This window comes from Manis javanica, chromosome 8 (genome assembly GCF_040802235.1).
Source record: "Manis javanica isolate MJ-LG chromosome 8, MJ_LKY, whole genome shotgun sequence".
Taxonomy (NCBI): Eukaryota; Metazoa; Chordata; class Mammalia; order Pholidota; family Manidae; genus Manis; species Manis javanica.
Window position 1 is genome coordinate 24,513,408 of NC_133163.1, and position 19,017 is coordinate 24,532,424.

Consider the following 19,017-nt stretch of genomic DNA (forward strand, 5'->3'; position numbering starts at 1 on the left):
ACAAATATATTCTCTCATACTGTAGAATGTCTTTTTGTTCTATTGATGGTGTCCTTTGCCGTACAGAAACTTTTTAGTTTGATGTAGTCCCATGAGTTCATTTTTGCTTTTGTTTCCCTTACTCGAGGAGATACATTTAGGAAGAAGTTGCTCATGCTTATATTCAGTAGATTTTTGCCTATGTTGTCTTCTAAGAGTTTTATGGTTTCATGACTTACATTCAAGTCTTTAATCCATTTTGAGTTTACTTGTATGGGGTTAAACAATAACCCAGTTTCATTCTCTTGCACATAGCTGTCCAATTTAGCCAGCACCAGCTGTTGAAGAGGCTGTCATTTCCCCATTGTATATCCATGGCTCCTTTATTGTATAGTAATTGACCATATATGGTTTGGTTTATATCAGGACTCTCTAGTCTATTCCATTGGTCTATGGGTCTTTTCTTGTGCCAGTACCAAATTGTCTTGATTACTGTGACTTTGTAGTAGAGCTTGAAGTTAGGGAGCGTAATGCCCCCAGCTTTATTCTTCCTTCTCAGAATTGCTTTGGCTATTCGAGGTCATTTGTGATTCCATATGAATTTTAGAATGATTTTCTCTAGTTCATTGAATAATGCTGTTGGTATTTTGATAGGAACTGCATTGAATCTATAGAGTGCTTTAGGCAGGATGGCCATTTTGATGATAATAATTCTTCCTACCCCTGAGCATGGGATGTGTTTCCATTTATTGGTATCTTCTTTAACTTTTCAAGAGTGTCTTATAGTTTTCAGGGTATAGGTCTTTCACTTCCTTGGTTAGGTTTATTCCTAGGTAGTTTATTCTTTTTGATGCAGTCCTGATTTCTCTCTCTAATAGTTCATTGTTAGTGTATAGGAATGCCACAGATTTCTGTGTGTTAATTTTGTATCCTGCAACTTTGCTGTATTCTGATATCAGTTCTAGTAGTTTTGGAGTGGAGTCTTTGGGATTTTTTATGTACAATATCATGTCATCTGCAAATAGTGACAGTTTAACTTCTTTACCAATTTGGATTGGTTGTATTTCTTTGTTTTGTCTAATTGTCATAAGTAGGACCTCCAGTACTATGTTGAATAACAGTGGGGAGAGTGGGCATCCTGTCTTGTTCCTGATCTTAAAGGAAAAGCTTTCAGCTTCTTGCTGTTAGGTATGATGTTGGCTGTGGGTTTGTCATATATGGCCTTTATTATGTTGAGGTACTTGCCCTCTATTCCCATTTTGTTGAGATTTTTTATCATAAATGGATGTTGAATTTTTTCAAATGCTTTTTCACCATCTATGGAGATGATCGTGTGGGTTTTGTCCTTTTTGTTGATGTGGTGGATGATGTTGATGGATTTTCTAATGTTGTAATATCCTTGCATCCTTGGGATAAATCCTACTTGATCATGATGGATGATCTTTTTTGATGTATTTTTGAATTTGGTTTGCTAATATTTTGTTGAGTATTTTTGCATCTATGTTCATCAAGGATATTTTTCTGTAATTTTCTTTATTTGTGGTGTCTTTGCCTGGTTTTGGTATTAGAATGATGCTGGCCTCATAGAATGAGTTTAGAAGTATTCCCTCTTCTTCTACTCTTTGGAAAACTTTAAGGAGAATGGGTATTAGGTCTTCTCTGTATGTCTGATAAAATCTGCGGTAAATCCATGTGGCCTGGGAGTTTTGCTCTTGGGCAGTTTTTTGATTACCACTTCAATTTCGTTGCTGGTAATTGGTCTGTTTAGATTTTCTGTTTCTTCCTTGATCAGTCTTGGAAGGTAGTATTTTTCTAAGAAGTTGTCCATTTCTTCTAGATTTTCCAGCTTGATACCATATAGTTTTTTGTAGTATTCTATAATAATTCTTTTTATTTCTGTGGGGTCCATTGTGATTTTTCCTTTCTCATTTCTGATTCTGTTGATGTGTGTTGATTCTCTTTTTCTCTTAATAAGTCTGGCTAGGGGCTTATCTATTTTGTTCATTTTCTTGACGAACCAGCTCCTGCTTTCATTGATTCTTTCTATTTTTTTATTCTTCTCAATTTTATTTATTTATGCTCTAATCTTTATTATGTCCCTCCTTCTACTGACTTTGGGCCTCATTTGTTCTTCTTTTTCTAGTTTCATTAATTGTGAGTTTAGACTGCTTATATGTGATTGTTCTTCTTTCCTGAGGTAGGCCTGTATTACAATATACTTTCCTCTTAGCATGGCCTTGGCTTTTTCTCACAGATTTTTTGGTGTTGAATTATTGCTGTCATTTGTCTCCATATATTGCTTGATCTCTTTTTATTTGTTCATTGATCCATTGGTTATTTAGGAGCATGTTGTGAAGCCTCCATGTGTTTGTGGGATTTTTCATTTTCTTTGCATTATTTATTTCTAGTTTCATACCTTTGTGGTCTGAGAAACTGGTTGGTACAATTTCAGTCTTTTTGAATTTACTGAGGCTCTGTTTGTGGCCTAGTATATGATCTGTTCTTGAAAATTTTCCACATGCACTTGAGAAGAATGTGTATTCTGCTACTTTTGGGTGTAGACTTCTGTAGATGTCTGTTAGGTCCATCTGTTGTAGTGTGTTGTTCAGTGCCTCTATGTCCTTACTTATCTTCTGTTTGGTTGGTCTGTCCTTCAGAGTGAGTGGAGTGTTGAAGTCTACTAGAATGAATGCATTGCATTCTATTTGCCCTTTTAATTCAGTTAGTATTTGTTTCACATATGTAGGTACTCCTGTGTTGGGAGCATCAATATTTTTAATGGTTACATCTTCTTGTTGGATTGACCCCTTTATCATTATGTAATGTCCTTCTTTATCTCTTGTTACTTTCTTTGTTTTGAAGTCTATTTTGTCTGATACAAGTACTCCAACTTCTGTTTTTTTCTATTAGTTGCATGAAATATCTTTCCATCCTTTCACTTTTAGTCTGTGTATATCTTTGGGTATAAAGTGAGTCTCTTGTAGACAGCATATAGATGGGTCTTGTTTTTTTATCCAAGCAGTGACTCTATGCCTTTTGATTGGTGCATTCAGTCCATTTACATTTAGGGTGATTATCGATAGGTATGTACTTATGGCCATTACAGACTTTAGATTCGTGGTTACCAAAGGTTCAAGGTTAACTTCCTTACTATCTAAGAGTCTAACTTAACTCACATAATATGCTATTACAAAGAAAACCTAAGGGTTCTTTTCTTTTTCTCCTCCTTTTTCTTCCTCCTTCATTCTTTATATATTAGATATCATATTCTGTCCTCTTTGTCTATCCCTTGATTGACTTTCAGGATAGTTAATTTAATTTTCCATTTGCTTAGTAATTAGCTGTTCTACTTTCTTTACTGTGGTTTTATTACCTCTGGTGACAGCTATTAAACCTTACAGATATTTCCATCTATAGCAGTCCCTCAAAAATAAACTGTAGAGATGGTTTGTGGGAGGTAAATTCTCTCAACTTTTGCTTATCTGGAAATTGTTTAATCCCTCCTTCAAATTTAAATGATAATTTTGCTGGATAAAGTTATCTTGGTTCCAGGCCCTTCTGCTTCTTTGCATTAAGTACATCATGCCAACTGCCTTCTGGCCTGTAGGGTTTCTGCTGAGACGTCTGATGTTAGCCTGATGGGCTTTCCTTTGTATGTGATCTTATTTCTCTCTCTGGCTGCTTTTAACAGTCTGTTCTTATCCTTGATCTTTGCCATTTTAATTATTATATGTCTTGGTCTTGTCTTCCTTGGGTCCCTTGTGTTGGGAGATCTTTGGATCTCCATGGCCTGAGAGACTATCTCCTTCCCCAGATTGGGGAATTTTTCAGCAATTACCTCCTCAAAGACACTTTCTATCCCTTTCTCTCTCTTCTTCTGGTACCCCTATAATGTGAATATTGTTCCGTTTGGATTGGTCACACAGTTCTCTCAATAGTCTTTCATTCTTAGAGATCGTTTTTTCTCTCTGTTCCTCAGCTTCTTTGAATTCATGTTCTCTAGTTTCTATTTCATTTATCGTCTCCTCCACCATATCCAACCTGCTTTTAATACCCTCCATTGGGCTCTTCAACGATTGGGTCTCCAGAATTCATTCCTGAGTTCTTGAAATATCGTTCCATACCTCCATTAGCATGTTAATGATTTTTATTTTGAACTCCCTTTCGGGAAGAGTCATGAGGTCCATGTCATCTTTCTCAGGGGTACATTAATTTTACTCTGTACTAGGTTCCTTTGGCATTACATATTTGTGTATGGTGCCCTCTAGTGTGCAGAAGCTCTACTCTCTGGAGCTGCTCAGCCCCTGAAGCAATATCGGGGTTCACAGGGGAGTGGGATTGGTGCCTCCAGGGAGGAAAGAGCTGTTTCCTGCTTCCTGGCTGCTATGCCTGTCTCCACTGCCTGAACCAGTGGGCCGAGCACACAGGTATAAGTTTTGTCACAGAGCAGCTGGATATGGATCCCTGCTTTCCACAATGGCTGGAATCTCAGTCTCTCCAGGAATTCTACCTGTTTTAGCTTTCCAACCCCATAATCACGAGAGTATCATGAAAGCACCATGAAATGTAGGTTTGTGCTCCCAGAGCAGATCTCCAGAGTTAGTTATTCAGCAGTCCCAGGCCTCCACTCCCTCCCTGCTCAGTTTCTGTTCCTCCCACCCTTGAACTGGGGTGGGGGAAGGGGTTGGGTCTCGCCGGACCACAGGTTTGGTATGTTACCCTGTTCCGTGAGGTCTGCTCTTCTCTCCAGGTGTATGCGGTCTGGAACAGCCCTCTTTCCTGTTGCTCTCTCAGGATTAGTTGTATTAATTATATTTTCATAATATTATATGCAGTTTTAGGAGGACGCCTCTGTCTCACCTCTCATGCCGCCATCTTTAATCCTTCCTCTGTTGTGCATATCTTAGTCATCTTCCTCACATTACTGTGAAATGCAGAAAAGCCTATGAAGAAAGTAGGGGAGCCTAAGAGTCCCCCAAATCCCTACATTGTAAGGAAATGTAGGAGCTGTAAAAGCTTATTGAGACAAATGAATGTGTTAATGGGAAATATAATGGATTTTGTACATGCAGGATCACTTAATGCTGTTTGCAAATGTACCCCAAGTTTTTAAGGATTAAAGTAGGTCACTAGTATTTTAGATGCTTGATTATTTTACAGAAATTCTGGATAGATTATTACATAGATACTTAAGAGTGTTTCAGTATCTTGGGGGGAGGAGCCAGGAACACATATTTTTCCTGTTTTTTAATGATATGGACTCTGCAACCTGAAAATGCACACTCTGACACACTTAGGAACAGACTGGATTTCAGTAATGGGGACTGTCTTTATAATATTGGAAAGAACAGTAATGTGTCCTGTTAGACAATTTACCTCTTCAGTATGCAAGTGTAAATAAGTTGTAGTATAGGTAAATCTTTTGTTTTAATAACAGAATGAGTGTGTCCAAATTCTGCTCTACATTACTAAAGTTTTATCCACAGAAAAAATATATAAATACTTTGTTGGATTTTAGGGTTGTCCCTTAACACCTGTTCAATTCCAAGCAATGATGACCTGTATCACATTGTAAGGCTTGTGGCTATATGTTCACACAGAGGCTATTATTCGCTGTCGAACTATGGGCTTAGTGTGATTTTTCTCTTTTTTTCCCCCCCAAAACAGAAGTAGTGGATCTGAGACAGTGGTTTCAGAATGTAAAATACATTAGAATGTAAAAGTAACTGGCAGAAAGCAGGAGGTATAGAAAGAGGGTAAGAGAAGGTGGGCAACACGCAAGTGTATTAGTTTCTATCCTGGTATTTGGTGGAGAGTCAGTGGAAACTATCTTAAGTTTATAAATCAACACATTTTAAAGTTAGAAATAATCTTTAAATTTACAAGGGTAACCAGCCACTAGAAGAACTGAAAATAGTAATATTACAAAAATTGGTGGTGAGTAGTAGAAGAAACATCTAGAAGCATGCCTCATATAGACACCATCCAGTGTTGATGGAGCAAGAAGCAGATGTATATTATTCTACTGCTAGAAAAGCCAGAAATAGAACCTGGAGCTGCTTCCTACAATGGGAAGGCAGGTGGCTGGGCAGAAAGGTGGGAAACGTTAGGGGTTTTTTATTTAATAATATTCTGTACTATTAGAATTTTTTTACCATGTAATTATGTTACTTTTATCAGTAAAACTTTTTTATTAGATTCCAGAGGATATTAATAGCCTACAGGAAATAAATCCTGCTTAAAATAAGATTGAAAGGCTTAAAAAATACACAAGTAATATGTGGTTGATTATTAATAAATGTTTTCATCTCTTCTGTGGGAAGATATGCTGCTCTTTTGTGATGAGCATTTAGAGCCTTCAGAAATGTTGCAGCATGCAAGGGAAGTTGAGGTCCACTGCCTACCCTACTTTGTGAGCACTCCTTTCCCTCCCAACCTTTTCAACATTTCCCCTTCAATTCCTATCTTTTTCCAAAAAGGGAGGAGTATGTGACTGATTGATGAGTAGATATTGGAAGGCATCTGACCTAGGAACCTCTAACTCTGGGGAGAAAATCTGTTCCCAGCCTGGGGCGAATTACCTTTGAAGCCAAAATCAGTCAAAGAGAAAAATAAAGTGGGAGAAACCCATTTATTGCCTACAAGCAGTCCTCCACTTCTGCTCTCCCATGTCTCCAGCAACCTGGCTGCAGAAGAGACCCCACCCAACCTCTTCCATCCATATGTGCCCTGGCTTGCCCTTGTAATTTCCTATTGATATGGAGATGAACTGCTTTTTTCCACCCCTTGGAAATACCTGTTGATATGGAGATGCACTAAGGCCAGGCGAGAGATTCTGGAAATACTGCAATTTTACCCGTAGAACCAAAGTATGGTAATAATGGATGGGATTTGTGCTGCCAGTGTGCTTGTACTTCAAGTGAGCATACTGAGTTAGGATGGGCTGGCGTGCAGAAAAATGAGACCGAGGAGATTCTGACAAATGCACTAGACATTTAAAATTCTAGCTTTTACTTCTTACAGGTCCACATCTGGTAATAGAAATTCAGCTGTAAGATCTATTTATAATCATGGTAAAATGTCTGACCAAAGCAACAAAAAGTATTCTTTCCCATTTTTCAGAGCTGTTTTCATGTATTTTATTTCTTTCCAAGGTGTAGTTAATAATATGTGTAGCACCCACCTTAGTGTTTCACATCTTAGTAGCCTTTTAATAAATTTGCTGAATGAATGAATACACACGATTCAGAAATATTAGAAAATGGGTAAGTTCACAGTATGTTGTGTTGAGTGAAATGGCCAAATCATGAAACAAAATAAACTAGATATGTGCATTTCACTAGGTAAATTTTTAAATGATGACAAATAATTTTCTATGGTGAAAACTGCATTTTTTGTATTTCTTAGTTTTGAAAGGAGCTGGGCTCATTTGCGTAACTGTTAGTATAGGAGAAAAAAGAATACCTTGAGCAGATTGAGGCTTAATTAAAATTAGGTTTGGCTCATTTGAATAATTCCTGTAACAGACTTGTTAATGAGGTGTTAAGGGATCACCTGGAGAATCCCAGGAACTATCAAAAACTAATTTAGAAGAACTGAGGAACTTCTTTAAAAGAAAGTATTCCAGGATTCCCATGCTGACAGGACTGAACTGTTGTTAAAGAAAACGAAGTCTTAGTTGGGTGATCATAATGAATTTCCTACTTCTACCCAGGGGTGGACAGCTTTTACCTCCACTTGTTATGTTGGCAGGTGGACTTTTCCTTGAGCCAAGCCTGGACATCCCTCTCTCTAAACCTTATACTTCTGAGCCCAGAATGGTTGGGTTCCACTTTTTTCTTTATTATTTATCTGCTTTTACATAATTTGTTTATTTCAATATTATAAATTCATCTAAAAAAATAAAAAAAGTTTTCTGATAAACACAGCTTTATTCTTGGCACAATGCAGTTTAGCAGTGTATCTGATTCTGAGAGACTAGATTCCTCCTTTCTGGTAATGTACTAGCTAGGACACCATTAAAAAATACTCGATTCCACATTTCTTAAACATTTATCAACCATCTCTCTGTATCTTGTGGTGGGTGTGCTGATGAGGAGTGCAGAAATGAACATAGTAACTCTGGGGGGAAAATCCCAGGGCAAAATACCTTTAAAACCAAAATCAGTCAAAGGGAGAAATAAAGTGGGAGAAACCTGTTTATTTCTTACAAGTAGTAGTCCCGCATCTCTCTTGATCTGGCTGCAGAAGAAGAGAGAGCTCTACCCAACCTTGCCAGTCCAGAGAAGCCCTGGCTCACCCATGTAATTACCTATTGATGTGGAGATGGAGGACTTCTCTCCACCCCTTGGAAACACCTGTTGATATGGAGATGCACTAAGGCCAGGTGAGAGATTCTGGAAATATTGCAATTTTACCCACACCCTCCAGAAATCTTGCCTCACAGTCTACACATTCCCTATCTTCTACAATGGCCCCTGGGTGAGAAAACTGGAACATTTAACCAGAGGTAACGTTGTACCTCTCTATCATGCCTGCTCCGGTAAGGTTATATGGTACCTGAAACTTCTGCTTTACTCCTAATTGCTGCACCCATTCTTGTAACACCTGTCCAGTAAAGTGGGTGCCTTGATTGCTTTCAATCACCTGCAGCCAGCCATAGGCTGCAAAGAGATGCTGTAGGCCCTCATGGTGGTTTGCTGATCTTCATGACATGCAGGAAAAGCAACCAACAGGCCAGTAGCTATGTCCACACCAGCCATGGCATACCAGTAATCCTCTGATATGGGCAAAGGCCAAATATAGTCTATCTGCCACCTGACAAGGAATATTGGCCCCTTTACTCTTGTCCCGTGTTGCTGCGAGACTTGGTGTAAGTCTTCCTTAGAGCACACAAGGCACTCCTTTGAGGCTCTGCTGACTTATTCAAAGGTCAACGGCAGGCTCCCCCCAACAGGCTACAGCCCACATTGTCTTTTACCCCTCATGCAGCAAACGCTGATGTAACCATTGGGCTACATCAGAGGCAGGCTTTCCTTCTAGCCAGCTCACCTGGGCCAGTGTGTCTGCTTCATCATTCCCTGGGGATGCCAAAGGCACATGGCCAGTCACATGACATACAGTAACAGTCTTAGTCTGACCAGAGGCCCATAGATCTTGCCACAACTCTTGCCCACAAAGGGGTGGTGACCAGCTGTCCAGTTGGCATGGTACCATGTTGGTAGCCACAGGGTCAAGCCCCAATAGATGGCCCAGTTGTCAGTGCAGACAACTTTAACCTGGGTGATCATGAGTCATACTGCCTGCAACTCAGCCCACTGGCTGCTCTTCCCCTCTCCATCCTCTATCCATATTGTGTCAGTCTTAGGACGGAAAACCACAGCCCTCCACTTGGGGGCTGCCCACAACTGGAGCCGTCTGTATACCAAGCATCTTCAGGTATAGGGGCTTTTCCCTCCTGGTAAGGACTCTGCTACCCATGGCTCAAAAACAAGTTCTTTCTGCTTTCCACTGGTATATGTCACTGGCCCCAATAAGTGTTGGAGTTCTCTACTTAAGGGCTAGTAGAGAGGGTACTACACTGCTGTAAATATGCACCCCATTTGGCCAGCATAGGTGTCTGTGCCACACCACTCCGTGGCCTTCGGGTCCAGTCTCGCATCCCCATAATGGGATAGGTGGTTATTACATTGGTTGGAGTTGTTCTCGTAATGGGCTCCATAGCCAGCAAGGCATGGTACACAGCAGCCAGTTGCTTCCCTATCAAGGTGTATCAGATCTCTTCTCCTTTCCATAGTCATGACCAGAATCCAATGGGTCGGTGTATCCGTTCAAGCCACTGCCAAAGACCCCCATCCATAACTATCTTTGGTTACATGAACATCTAGCTCACAGGGCCTTGATGAGTCCATTACACTCAAGGCCTGCACAGCCTTGACTGCTCACTTAGCAGCAGTAAAAGCAGCTGCACATGTCTCATCCCAGTCCCACCTGATGCCCTTTCGTACCAACTGGTATAAGGGCTTCAGAATTTGTGCCAAGTGTGGGATAAACACTCTCCAGTAGCCCGAAAGACCCCAAAACTCTTGTAATACTACCAGTGGTAAGGGTAGGGGAAGCCTGGACCTTGTCTATGACTGCTTCAGGAATAACTTTAGTTTTACTCAACCAGACATCCCCCAAGAATTTTACATACAAACCAGGTCCCTGAACCTTGGTGCTGTTCACAGCCCACCCTTTCTCCTGTAGATGTTGCAGCAGTCCAGGAACCACCTCTTCTAAATCTGAAGGAGAATCAGACATGAGCATAATATCATCAATGTAGTGAAACACCTGCACTGTTTGTGGTTTCTTCCATGTGGCCAAGTCCTGGGCTACAAGTCCATGATAAATGGTAGGACTGTGGAGGTATCCCTGTGGAGGGACCGTGAATGTCCACTCCCGGCCTTCCCACATGAAGACAAACTGCTCCCGGATTTCCTGTGCCATGTCAATAGAGAAAAAAGCATTAACAAAGTCCACAACATAATGATAGGTCCCTAGTTCATGATTGAGGGTGTCCATAAGGGCTGCTCTAGAGGGTACAGCGGCATGCGAAGGAGGTGTGACTTTGTTCAATTCCCTGTAGTCCACGGTCATATGCCAGGAGCTGTGTGACTTTTTCACTGGACACACTGGGGAATTAAAAGGACTATGAGTGGGCTTTATGATGCCCACCTTCTCCAACTACTGTAGAGTTTCTCTAATCTGCTTGTGCCCCCCAGGCAATTTATACTGCTTAGTATTTGTCACTTTCCGAGGTAAAATTTCAGGCAGAGGTGCAGGTGGGTGCTTAGCATGTGCCTTCAGAACTGCCTTTACCACACATACCCTCAGTCCTGAACTCACTTATAGTGGTCTGTAACCACAGGCCCTGCAGGATATCTACCCCAAAAATATATTCTGGGATGGGAGAAATGTGCACAGTATACTCCTTTGGGGGTATACCCTATCCCCAAAGGGATTTGGGCTTTTTTCCCTCTAATTGCCTTACCCCACATAGCCATCTATTATAGCAGGGGTCCCAGGAAAACATTAAATGTTGCCATAAATCAGAGAACATGAAGCTCCTGTGTCCACCAGCACAAGGACACATTGTACATTCACAGGGAACCAATGAATTGCTAATTCTGCACGTGGCCTTTGGTTCCCACCACATCCCCCAAGGTGGGGGCCTTGACCCTCTCCTCAGTTGTATTGTCCTATGGGGGTGAGAGCTGAGGCAGAGCCTGGGTAATGTACGCCAGGAAGTCTTGCAGGGACACAGGTCAGACATGGGGCTTTGCCTCCAGCAGCTGGACCTCAGCAGCTAGAACTGTTGTTCTGGCTTTAATTGGTGCCACAGTTCTAACAAGATTAAGTTTTTCTTTCATTACCCCAGCCTTTATCAAATCAACCCATATCTGGGTCCTCAAGACCTTCATGGGACCCTTTACCCCTCTCTTTTCAGTCATGACCCATACTTCCTTCCATACTTTTACTGCTTCAACCTTCCCCAGATCTGCTAAAGTACGAGTAGCCTCACATATGGAATCCCCTATGTGGGGAGCAAGAAGAGTCACTAGGGACCCAAAGAGAGGTGGGAGAGCTGTATGGAGATCCACATTTCTCATTCCTATGGTGAACAACTCATCAGGGCCCTAGGGGTCCATATTAATAGATGATATTTTTCATGTCCAGCTCCTGTAAAACCTGCTGGAGCTCTACATAGGTTTTCCAGCTAGTGGGTAAGTATGGTAAATCACCCTGATTAGGTCCAACTGCCCTGATGGCTGCTGTCAACCAATCCTGAAGTTCCTGATTCCCTGAGGTGTGACAGGCACTTTGCAACCACTGCTGGAAGAAGGGTGAGTCATCAGGGAAGCCAGTCTACTCATTTCAGAATCGACATAACAATGTTTTCCACCTCCATATCCCAGAGACAGAAAAGCCATGTAGGCAGAGATTCCAATGGCTTCTGTCGATATCAGACGCTTATGTCCACCAACTAATCCTGGGTATGGGGCAGAGCATGGAGTGCTCCACAACCTGGGGAGTGGGCGGCTCCTCCCCCTGAGGAGCCAGTGATGGTTGTGTTTTTACTTTCTTAATTACAACTGGGCGGGTCTTTAATACAGGAGAGGCTGGTGCCTTGGGCAGTGGCCTCAGCCACAGATCAGCCTTAGGCCCCATCCCCTCATCCTCCTCTGACATCTCCTCTGCTATCTCCTGGGCTGAAGGCACCACTCTTCCTCCCCCTCCCCCAAGACCTTCTGCAACACAGACTCTCCTGCTGCCTCCCCCCTCGCTGCTGCTAAGGAATCTTCCAGGAGCGCAACCCATCTTCTCAATAACTGTCTCTCTTCCTTAAGGGCATCCTATAGGTCATCACTCAGCTCCTCTAAGCAATGCTAAAATGTGTCTTTTTCCTGCCGAATTCCCTTTCTCTCCTTGATAGCCTTCTCTCTCTCTCCTTGATAACATTTTCCACTATCTCGAGGAAAGAAGATCATTGTCAGCTGCTGTAAGGGCATTCAGGGTTCCTTTTCCCAATTCAGCAGAAGGCTCCACCCCTCTAGGAGGTGCTTTACCCTAGACCAGTTCCTCAGTAGGACCTCCTCAGTTGGAAGTCCCACATATAGGGCATTACTGAGTGAAGCTGCACTGTCTTTCACTGCAGCCACTGGGGCCTCCCCACCATCCCTAGAGGCAGCCTGCGGGTCGCACCCATGTAGACAAATTTAAGGTTCAGAGGTCCTGCCAACTACCGCCAGATCTAACTCCAGGGGAGCATCCTGGGGCAAAATACCTTTGAAAACAAAGTCAGTCAAAGGAAGAAATAAAGTGGGAGAAACCCATTTATTTCTTACAAGCAGGCATCCCACATATCTTTTGACTGGGCTGCAGAAGAAGAGAGAACTCCACCCAACCTCTCCAGTCCAGATAAGCTCTCCCTTGCCCATGTAATTACCTATTGATATGGAGAAGGACTACTTCTCTACACCCATTGGAAACACCTGTTGATATGGAGATACACTAAAGCCAGGCAAGAGGCTAGGAGCCAAGATGGCAGCGTGAGTAGGACAACGGAAATCTCCTCCCCAAAACATATATATTTTTGAAAATACAACAAATACAACTATTCCTAAAAGAGAGACCAGAAGATACAGGACAACAGCCAGGCTACATCTACATCTGCAAGAACCCAGCGCCTCATGAAGGGAGTAAGATACAAGCCCTGGCCTGGCAGGACCCGAGTGCCCCTCACCCCAGCGGGAGGAGAGGAGTCGGAGCGGGGAGGGAGAGGGAGCCCAGGACTACTGAATACCTACCTAGTCCTAGCCATCTGCACCAGGAGCACAGACACACAGTGCGTGGTGTGCTGGATACTAGGGAAACAGGACAGTAAAACCTGCGAGCGGGTCCCCGCAGCTGGCGCCCCTGGGACAAAAGAAAAGTGAGTGCGTTTTGAAAGTCTTAAAGGGACAGGGGCCTCACAGCTGGACGGAAGTGTCCAGTGCACTCAGCCCAGCAGCTGGGAATCCCGGGGAACTCCGGCGCCCTAACCCCCAAAGCGGCAGCTCAGCTTGGAGGCCCCTCACTGCGATAAACAGCCTCCCACCCATTCCCCCTCCTGCGCGGCCACACCATAGCAGAGCAGCAGCCTGAGGCTGGCCACGCCCATAGCAACTGCGGGGAACTCCACAGTGGCCAGGGCAAGAATCAGAGACCCCATCTGCACGCAACTACCTAACACAAGCTGCTAGGGGTCGCCGTTCTCCCAGGAGCGGAACGTGAGGAGCAAACAGGAAGGGATTTTGTTCTCCTAGCTGACATACATGCCGTGTGCCCATTGCCATGAAAAGGCAGAAGAATTTGATTCAGACCAGAATCACACAGACATCCTCCCCTGAGAGGGAAGCTGGGAAGATAGACCTAACCAATCTTCCCGAAAAAGAATTCAAAATAAAGGTCATAACCATGCTGATGGACTTGCAGAGAAAAATGCAAGAGCTAATGGATAAAGTTGGGAGGGAGAATACAGAAATAAAACAATCTCTGGAAGGACTTAAAAGCAGAATGGACGAGATGCAAGAGGCCATTAATGGAATAGAAATCAGAGAACAGGAACACAGAGAAGCTGACACAGAGAGAAATAAAAGGTTCTCCAGGAATGAAAGAATATTAAGAGAACTGTGTGACCAATCCAAATGGAACAATATCTGCATTATAGGGGTACCAGAAGAAGAAGAGAGAGAAAAAGGGATAGAAAGTGTCTTTGAAGAAATAATTGCTGAAAACTTCCCCAAACTAGGGGAGGAAATAGCCTCTCAGACCACAGAGGCACATGGAACTCCCAACACAAGGGACCCAAGGAGGACAACACCAAGACACATGATAATTAAAATGGCAAAGATCAAAGACAAAGTATTAAAGGCAGCCAGAGAGAGACAAAAGGTCACCTACAAAGGAAAACCCATCAGGCTATCATCAGACTTCTCAACAGAAACCTTACAGGCCAGAAGAAATGGCATGACATATTTAATGCAATGAAACAGAAGGGCCTTGAACCAAGGATACTGTATCCAGCATGATTATCATTTAAATATGAACGAGGGATTAAACAATTCCCAGACAAGCAAAAGTTGAGGGAATTTGCCTTCCTAAAGCCAGGCAAGAGATTTTCAAAATGCTGCAATTTTACCTACAAGAGTACATGATCCTTACTTTTGAGAAAACTTACAGTCTAAGGGTAGGGGTAGGATACTGGAGAAGGACTTCATCTCAGAGCCACAGATAAATTCTTCCTTTGTTCATCTTCCTCAGATTTTCTAAAAGTTGCCTCCTCCTCCTCTTCCAGGAAAATACCCTCCTCCCTCTGCTCCTTAATCACCACCACCACAGTTTGCCCTTCTCCCACCTCCTCAAAGCCATTAAGATTCCTTAAAGCCAACCATTTGCTGGAGCAAATGCAGATCTTACCAATCTTAGGTTCCTATCAAACTCTGGATTTTTCTCTATAGAAGATAGCACTTTAGTAAATTAATTACCAGCAATCAAAGAGAAAAAAGATTTCCTTTTGTAAAGTATCCTTTTCATTATCTAGCCAAAAGGAATTTCTTAACCAATGGCTTAAGCCTTCTAAAATCAGCCAGCAGTACAAGTGGAGAAATTTGAGTTTAGGAATGGGACAAGTTGTCTCAATATCTTGTCTCCAAATAGAATGTGGCTTTCCTGAACTCTGCCTGCTTCTACTTCTGAAGTTTCATTAGTGATATTTAGCATTTTATTAAGATAGACTGTTTTAAACCTATTTATAATTTTCTGGCTTCTGGTCATTTTCAAGAAAAAAACCCAGCTAAGTTGTGAGTAATCAGCTCTCCAAATGAAGGTCCTTTGGGGCATTTACCTGCCTGTTTCCTCTCCATGAATCAGGAACCCCTTTCACCTCCCTCTCTCCTTTAGAAATCTACTCTGAATACTCAAAATAACTTTTGTGACATGGTCTGTCTGTTTCTTCTTGCACTCCTGTCTCTTTCTTCCAGATCCAAATGCTAATAAATGTTTCTTGCCACATTTTTGTATTGTTTCAGTTTATTTGAGGCTGGCTATTAAGATGCTGACAGGCTGCAGTCTGGAAGCTAACCTGTGAACAAATGTAAACTTATTCATTTAATAGAATATTGTTCTTAATACCAAACATAAATAAGTTTGAGTATGTTCCCTTGGGACAGGGAAGGAGTCTGAATTAGATGTGCCCCTCCTTTCGGAAATGTGGTAAGATGATATAGGGAAACTGAACTAATAATCAGAGTACTGTGAGTTGGGTTTTTTGTTTTATTGCTTTTTTATGATTGAAGTGGATGAATTATCTTAGTTTTATAAAATTTAGTTTTTATATGTCAACTACAATTTTTTAGAAAGTGAAAAAAATTTTTAAATATTTTTTCCCCACAATTTGATTTGTTCAGTTGCCATTTAGCTGAGACATATGACCGTTATTACTTCAGCCTGTTCTCATCACTTCCAGTGTATGTAGTTTATAGCCCAGACTTCTTAATTTATTGAGAACTTTCTAAACCTTAACATGGTTAGAATTGCTTTTTACCCCAGAATTCTTTCTGAGGACTTTGTCTAGGACACTAGCTTTTTCTTCAACTGTATTGCTATTCATTGCTACAAGAATACTTGTAGCAATTAAGTATGTTTATACATACTTAATATGTATAAACATTCAGCAGGATAGATGGACTCCTCAGTTAGGAACCAGGTACACTTCTGACAGCTTGCCAGATTTGAGAGCGTTCTGAAGAGGAATTGATTTAAAAAAATTTTTTTTAATTGTCACCTATGGTTTTTCTGATTACTTGAATATTTGTATCTCCATGCCATCTACTTTGGTGGTGGAATGAGGTTCAGAAGGACTTCATTAAGGCATACTTTACATGTTCTCAAACTTTGTCCATGGGCTCCAACACAGGAGAGCTTAAAAATTAGTAATAATGCCAATGTTGGGCCCTTTGCATACCCAGTGAATATCTGGGGGTGAGACCCCTGCAGAGTGTTTTTTGAAAGCACCCCAGATGATTTTAACGTGCAGCCACTCTTGAGCACACTGATGTACAGCTTCTTAAAAACAAGATTTCTAGTCCGTTCCACCAGATCTCTGAGTCTTGGTGGAGCAGACCATAGAGTATGCGTTTTAAAGAAAACTTCAGTTATAATGCAAACTATCAAGAGATTTAAGGGTTATTATTATTTTTTTAGTTTGCCTACGTCAAAGAGAACCAAAAGTGACTGCTGATTGGTGGTAATTGGGGAAGGTAGAGGAAATTGGAAGTCAAGGTACATGATTTCTTTCTTTTAAAAGAAAAATAAGGGAAATGTTGACTTGTGGAATAGGAGTTTGGTGATAAAGCTAAGTAGCCAATTTTCATTATTTTCTGAAGTCTAAATGCCTTGATACTTCCTTCTGGAGATCTGATAATCCTTGCTGGATGAATCAGTGGCATAGATGGAGAAATTAGAAAACAATTAGGGGAGGCAGAAAGAGAACTAAGGATTCAGAGACCTATGATCAGGCTTCTTAAGGCTGGTTAGAATTATTTTTGTTTTACTTTTTTTAAAAAGCTTGTTAAATCAGAATTTCAAAAATTTCTGTATATAATTTACAAATGGCCTTGCCCACTATAAACTTAAAAAAAATCAATACTAATCAGGTTTTGAAACACTTAATTTTACTGCCGCACCTTCTACCTCTAAAACTGTTTAGTTTAATTCCAGGCTTAGCCTTTTACCAGTGATTGCCTTATTTGCTAACCTGTTCATCTGAAGGTGGATGCTTAACCACAATAAACATATGTCCTCATTCCTTTAGTTCTAACAGTGGCTTATGGTGTGTTCCAGCCTTTAAGGAGGACAGGAGGAGAGTCTGGACAAATGAAGATTTTCTATCCTGAGCTGGCACACTTTAAAACTCAGTTCCCTAATTTTTCAAGGGCATTTGGCCTCCTTTGTTCCTTTTGTTTAGGGCCCTCTGTTTCTGGCTGTGCATTAGCTAACGTTCTTTCAAACTTTTGATTATATTGAATCAACAACTTTAAGCCTTGACCCCTGCTGCTTGTTGCCCATCCTGTGGCAGTTGTCAGGAAATCCGAGTTTTTGGCACTGAAACGAATTAAAGGATTAAGCTCCTACTAGAGGTGGGTGGGTGATCAATGGTGCTGTGAGAGGAGTTTGTTGTGCTTGGTGTTAACAAAAGCTGCTCTGGTTGCAGATGAGGGAAATAGCAATAGTAATATGAAAGAGTAGTTTCAAATACTTGGATGCATTCTTTCTTGTAAGGAGGTAAAAAACTAAAGGGCTGTTTTAGAAACAGTATCCCTAGGGTAAGGAGAGGCAGGCTTTCTGCTTTGATGTTCATTAATTTGACAGTTGCCCAAGCTGAATACTTAATTTTGTTGCCAGTCAAGCAAAATAGGGGCTGCACCTAGGAGATGGTAAACCTAGTTTCTACTCATTTTGCTTCATTGTTGTAAAGTTACTGGACTCTTGCTTCTTCCTCGAAGCCCCCTGTAGATAGCCCTTTTACAAGACTGTCCACTGGACGTGAAAATGGCTTATAAAGAACTAGTTGAAGGTACATTTATTTCCAATTCCTTGGGTCTCTTTAGGTCCTAACAGGAAGATTTTCCAGTGCCATTTAACTGGTAGTTAAGGGGAAGGTGTTATTAAAATCATTTTTCCCTGCCCTTTAGCTAATATTTTTTTTGTTTTAGGTAACATTCTTAGATAAGATGCTTTATCCTTCTTCCTCTTGAAATCATGTGAAAACCTGAACAAGTCCAAATTCCAACATAGTGTGGTTTTAAAAATAGCTTCACTGTGATGTCTTTTCTTTATATTCCTATACTCTACTCTTTCTTCTACCCCTCCTTCTTCTGTAGTCCCATTTGGTACTTTTAAGATATTTTTAGATTTTGTGGTCCTAATTGCAGTCTACATTTCTGCAGGTGTTGATGGAGAAGTTAGAGCAAAGGATGACCTAAAGGTCAGTTGATTTATGTGTTTACTAGCATTCTTTTGCCACTTTCTCCTTTCTAGTAAACCGTGAGATCCTACTCTTCCTCATACATCCTGTATGGATATTTGTGACAAGTATATAATTTTTTTTGACAAGTATATAATTTATTGACTGAGACAATGCTGTGATGAGGGATGAAATTTTGTCTGCTGCCTTTCCCCCCTACTTTAGAGCTGTTCAAAGAAATGCTGTAATAGATAACTGCATTTTTCACAAATTGAAGGTTTGTGGTAACCCTGCATTGAGCAAGTCTGTTGACACCATTTTTCCAGCAGCATTTGCTCACTTCTCTTTGTGTTATGTATTTTGTGTTCTGACAAAACAGTTTGGCCTTTTATATTTAATAACTGACAAATGTGTGCAAGTGATAAAGCTATCACACAAATAAGGAATGGATTTTCCCAGGTGTTCAAATGTATATTTTATGACTTCTGGAG

The 19,017-nt window shown here is 41.3% G+C and overlaps 1 protein-coding gene across 3 annotated transcripts in view; it reads left to right on the forward strand.

Moving 5' to 3' along the window:
• SPTLC2 (serine palmitoyltransferase long chain base subunit 2) overlaps positions 1 to 19,017 on the forward strand; it is a 127,861-nt gene that overhangs the window by 83,327 nt on the left and 25,517 nt on the right. Inside the window, exons 10-12 of one of the 3 annotated variants that reach the window (XR_005061721.2) lie at positions 8,227 to 8,365; positions 11,698 to 11,864; positions 18,510 to 18,547. The exons of 1 other annotated variant lie outside the window; for it this stretch is intronic. The gene's annotated coding sequence lies outside the window, so the exon portion shown is untranslated. Of the gene's footprint in view, positions 1 to 8,226; positions 8,366 to 11,697; positions 18,548 to 19,017 lie in introns of all 3 variants that reach the window. One more of the 3 variants, XR_012133743.1, reaches the window with a different exon arrangement.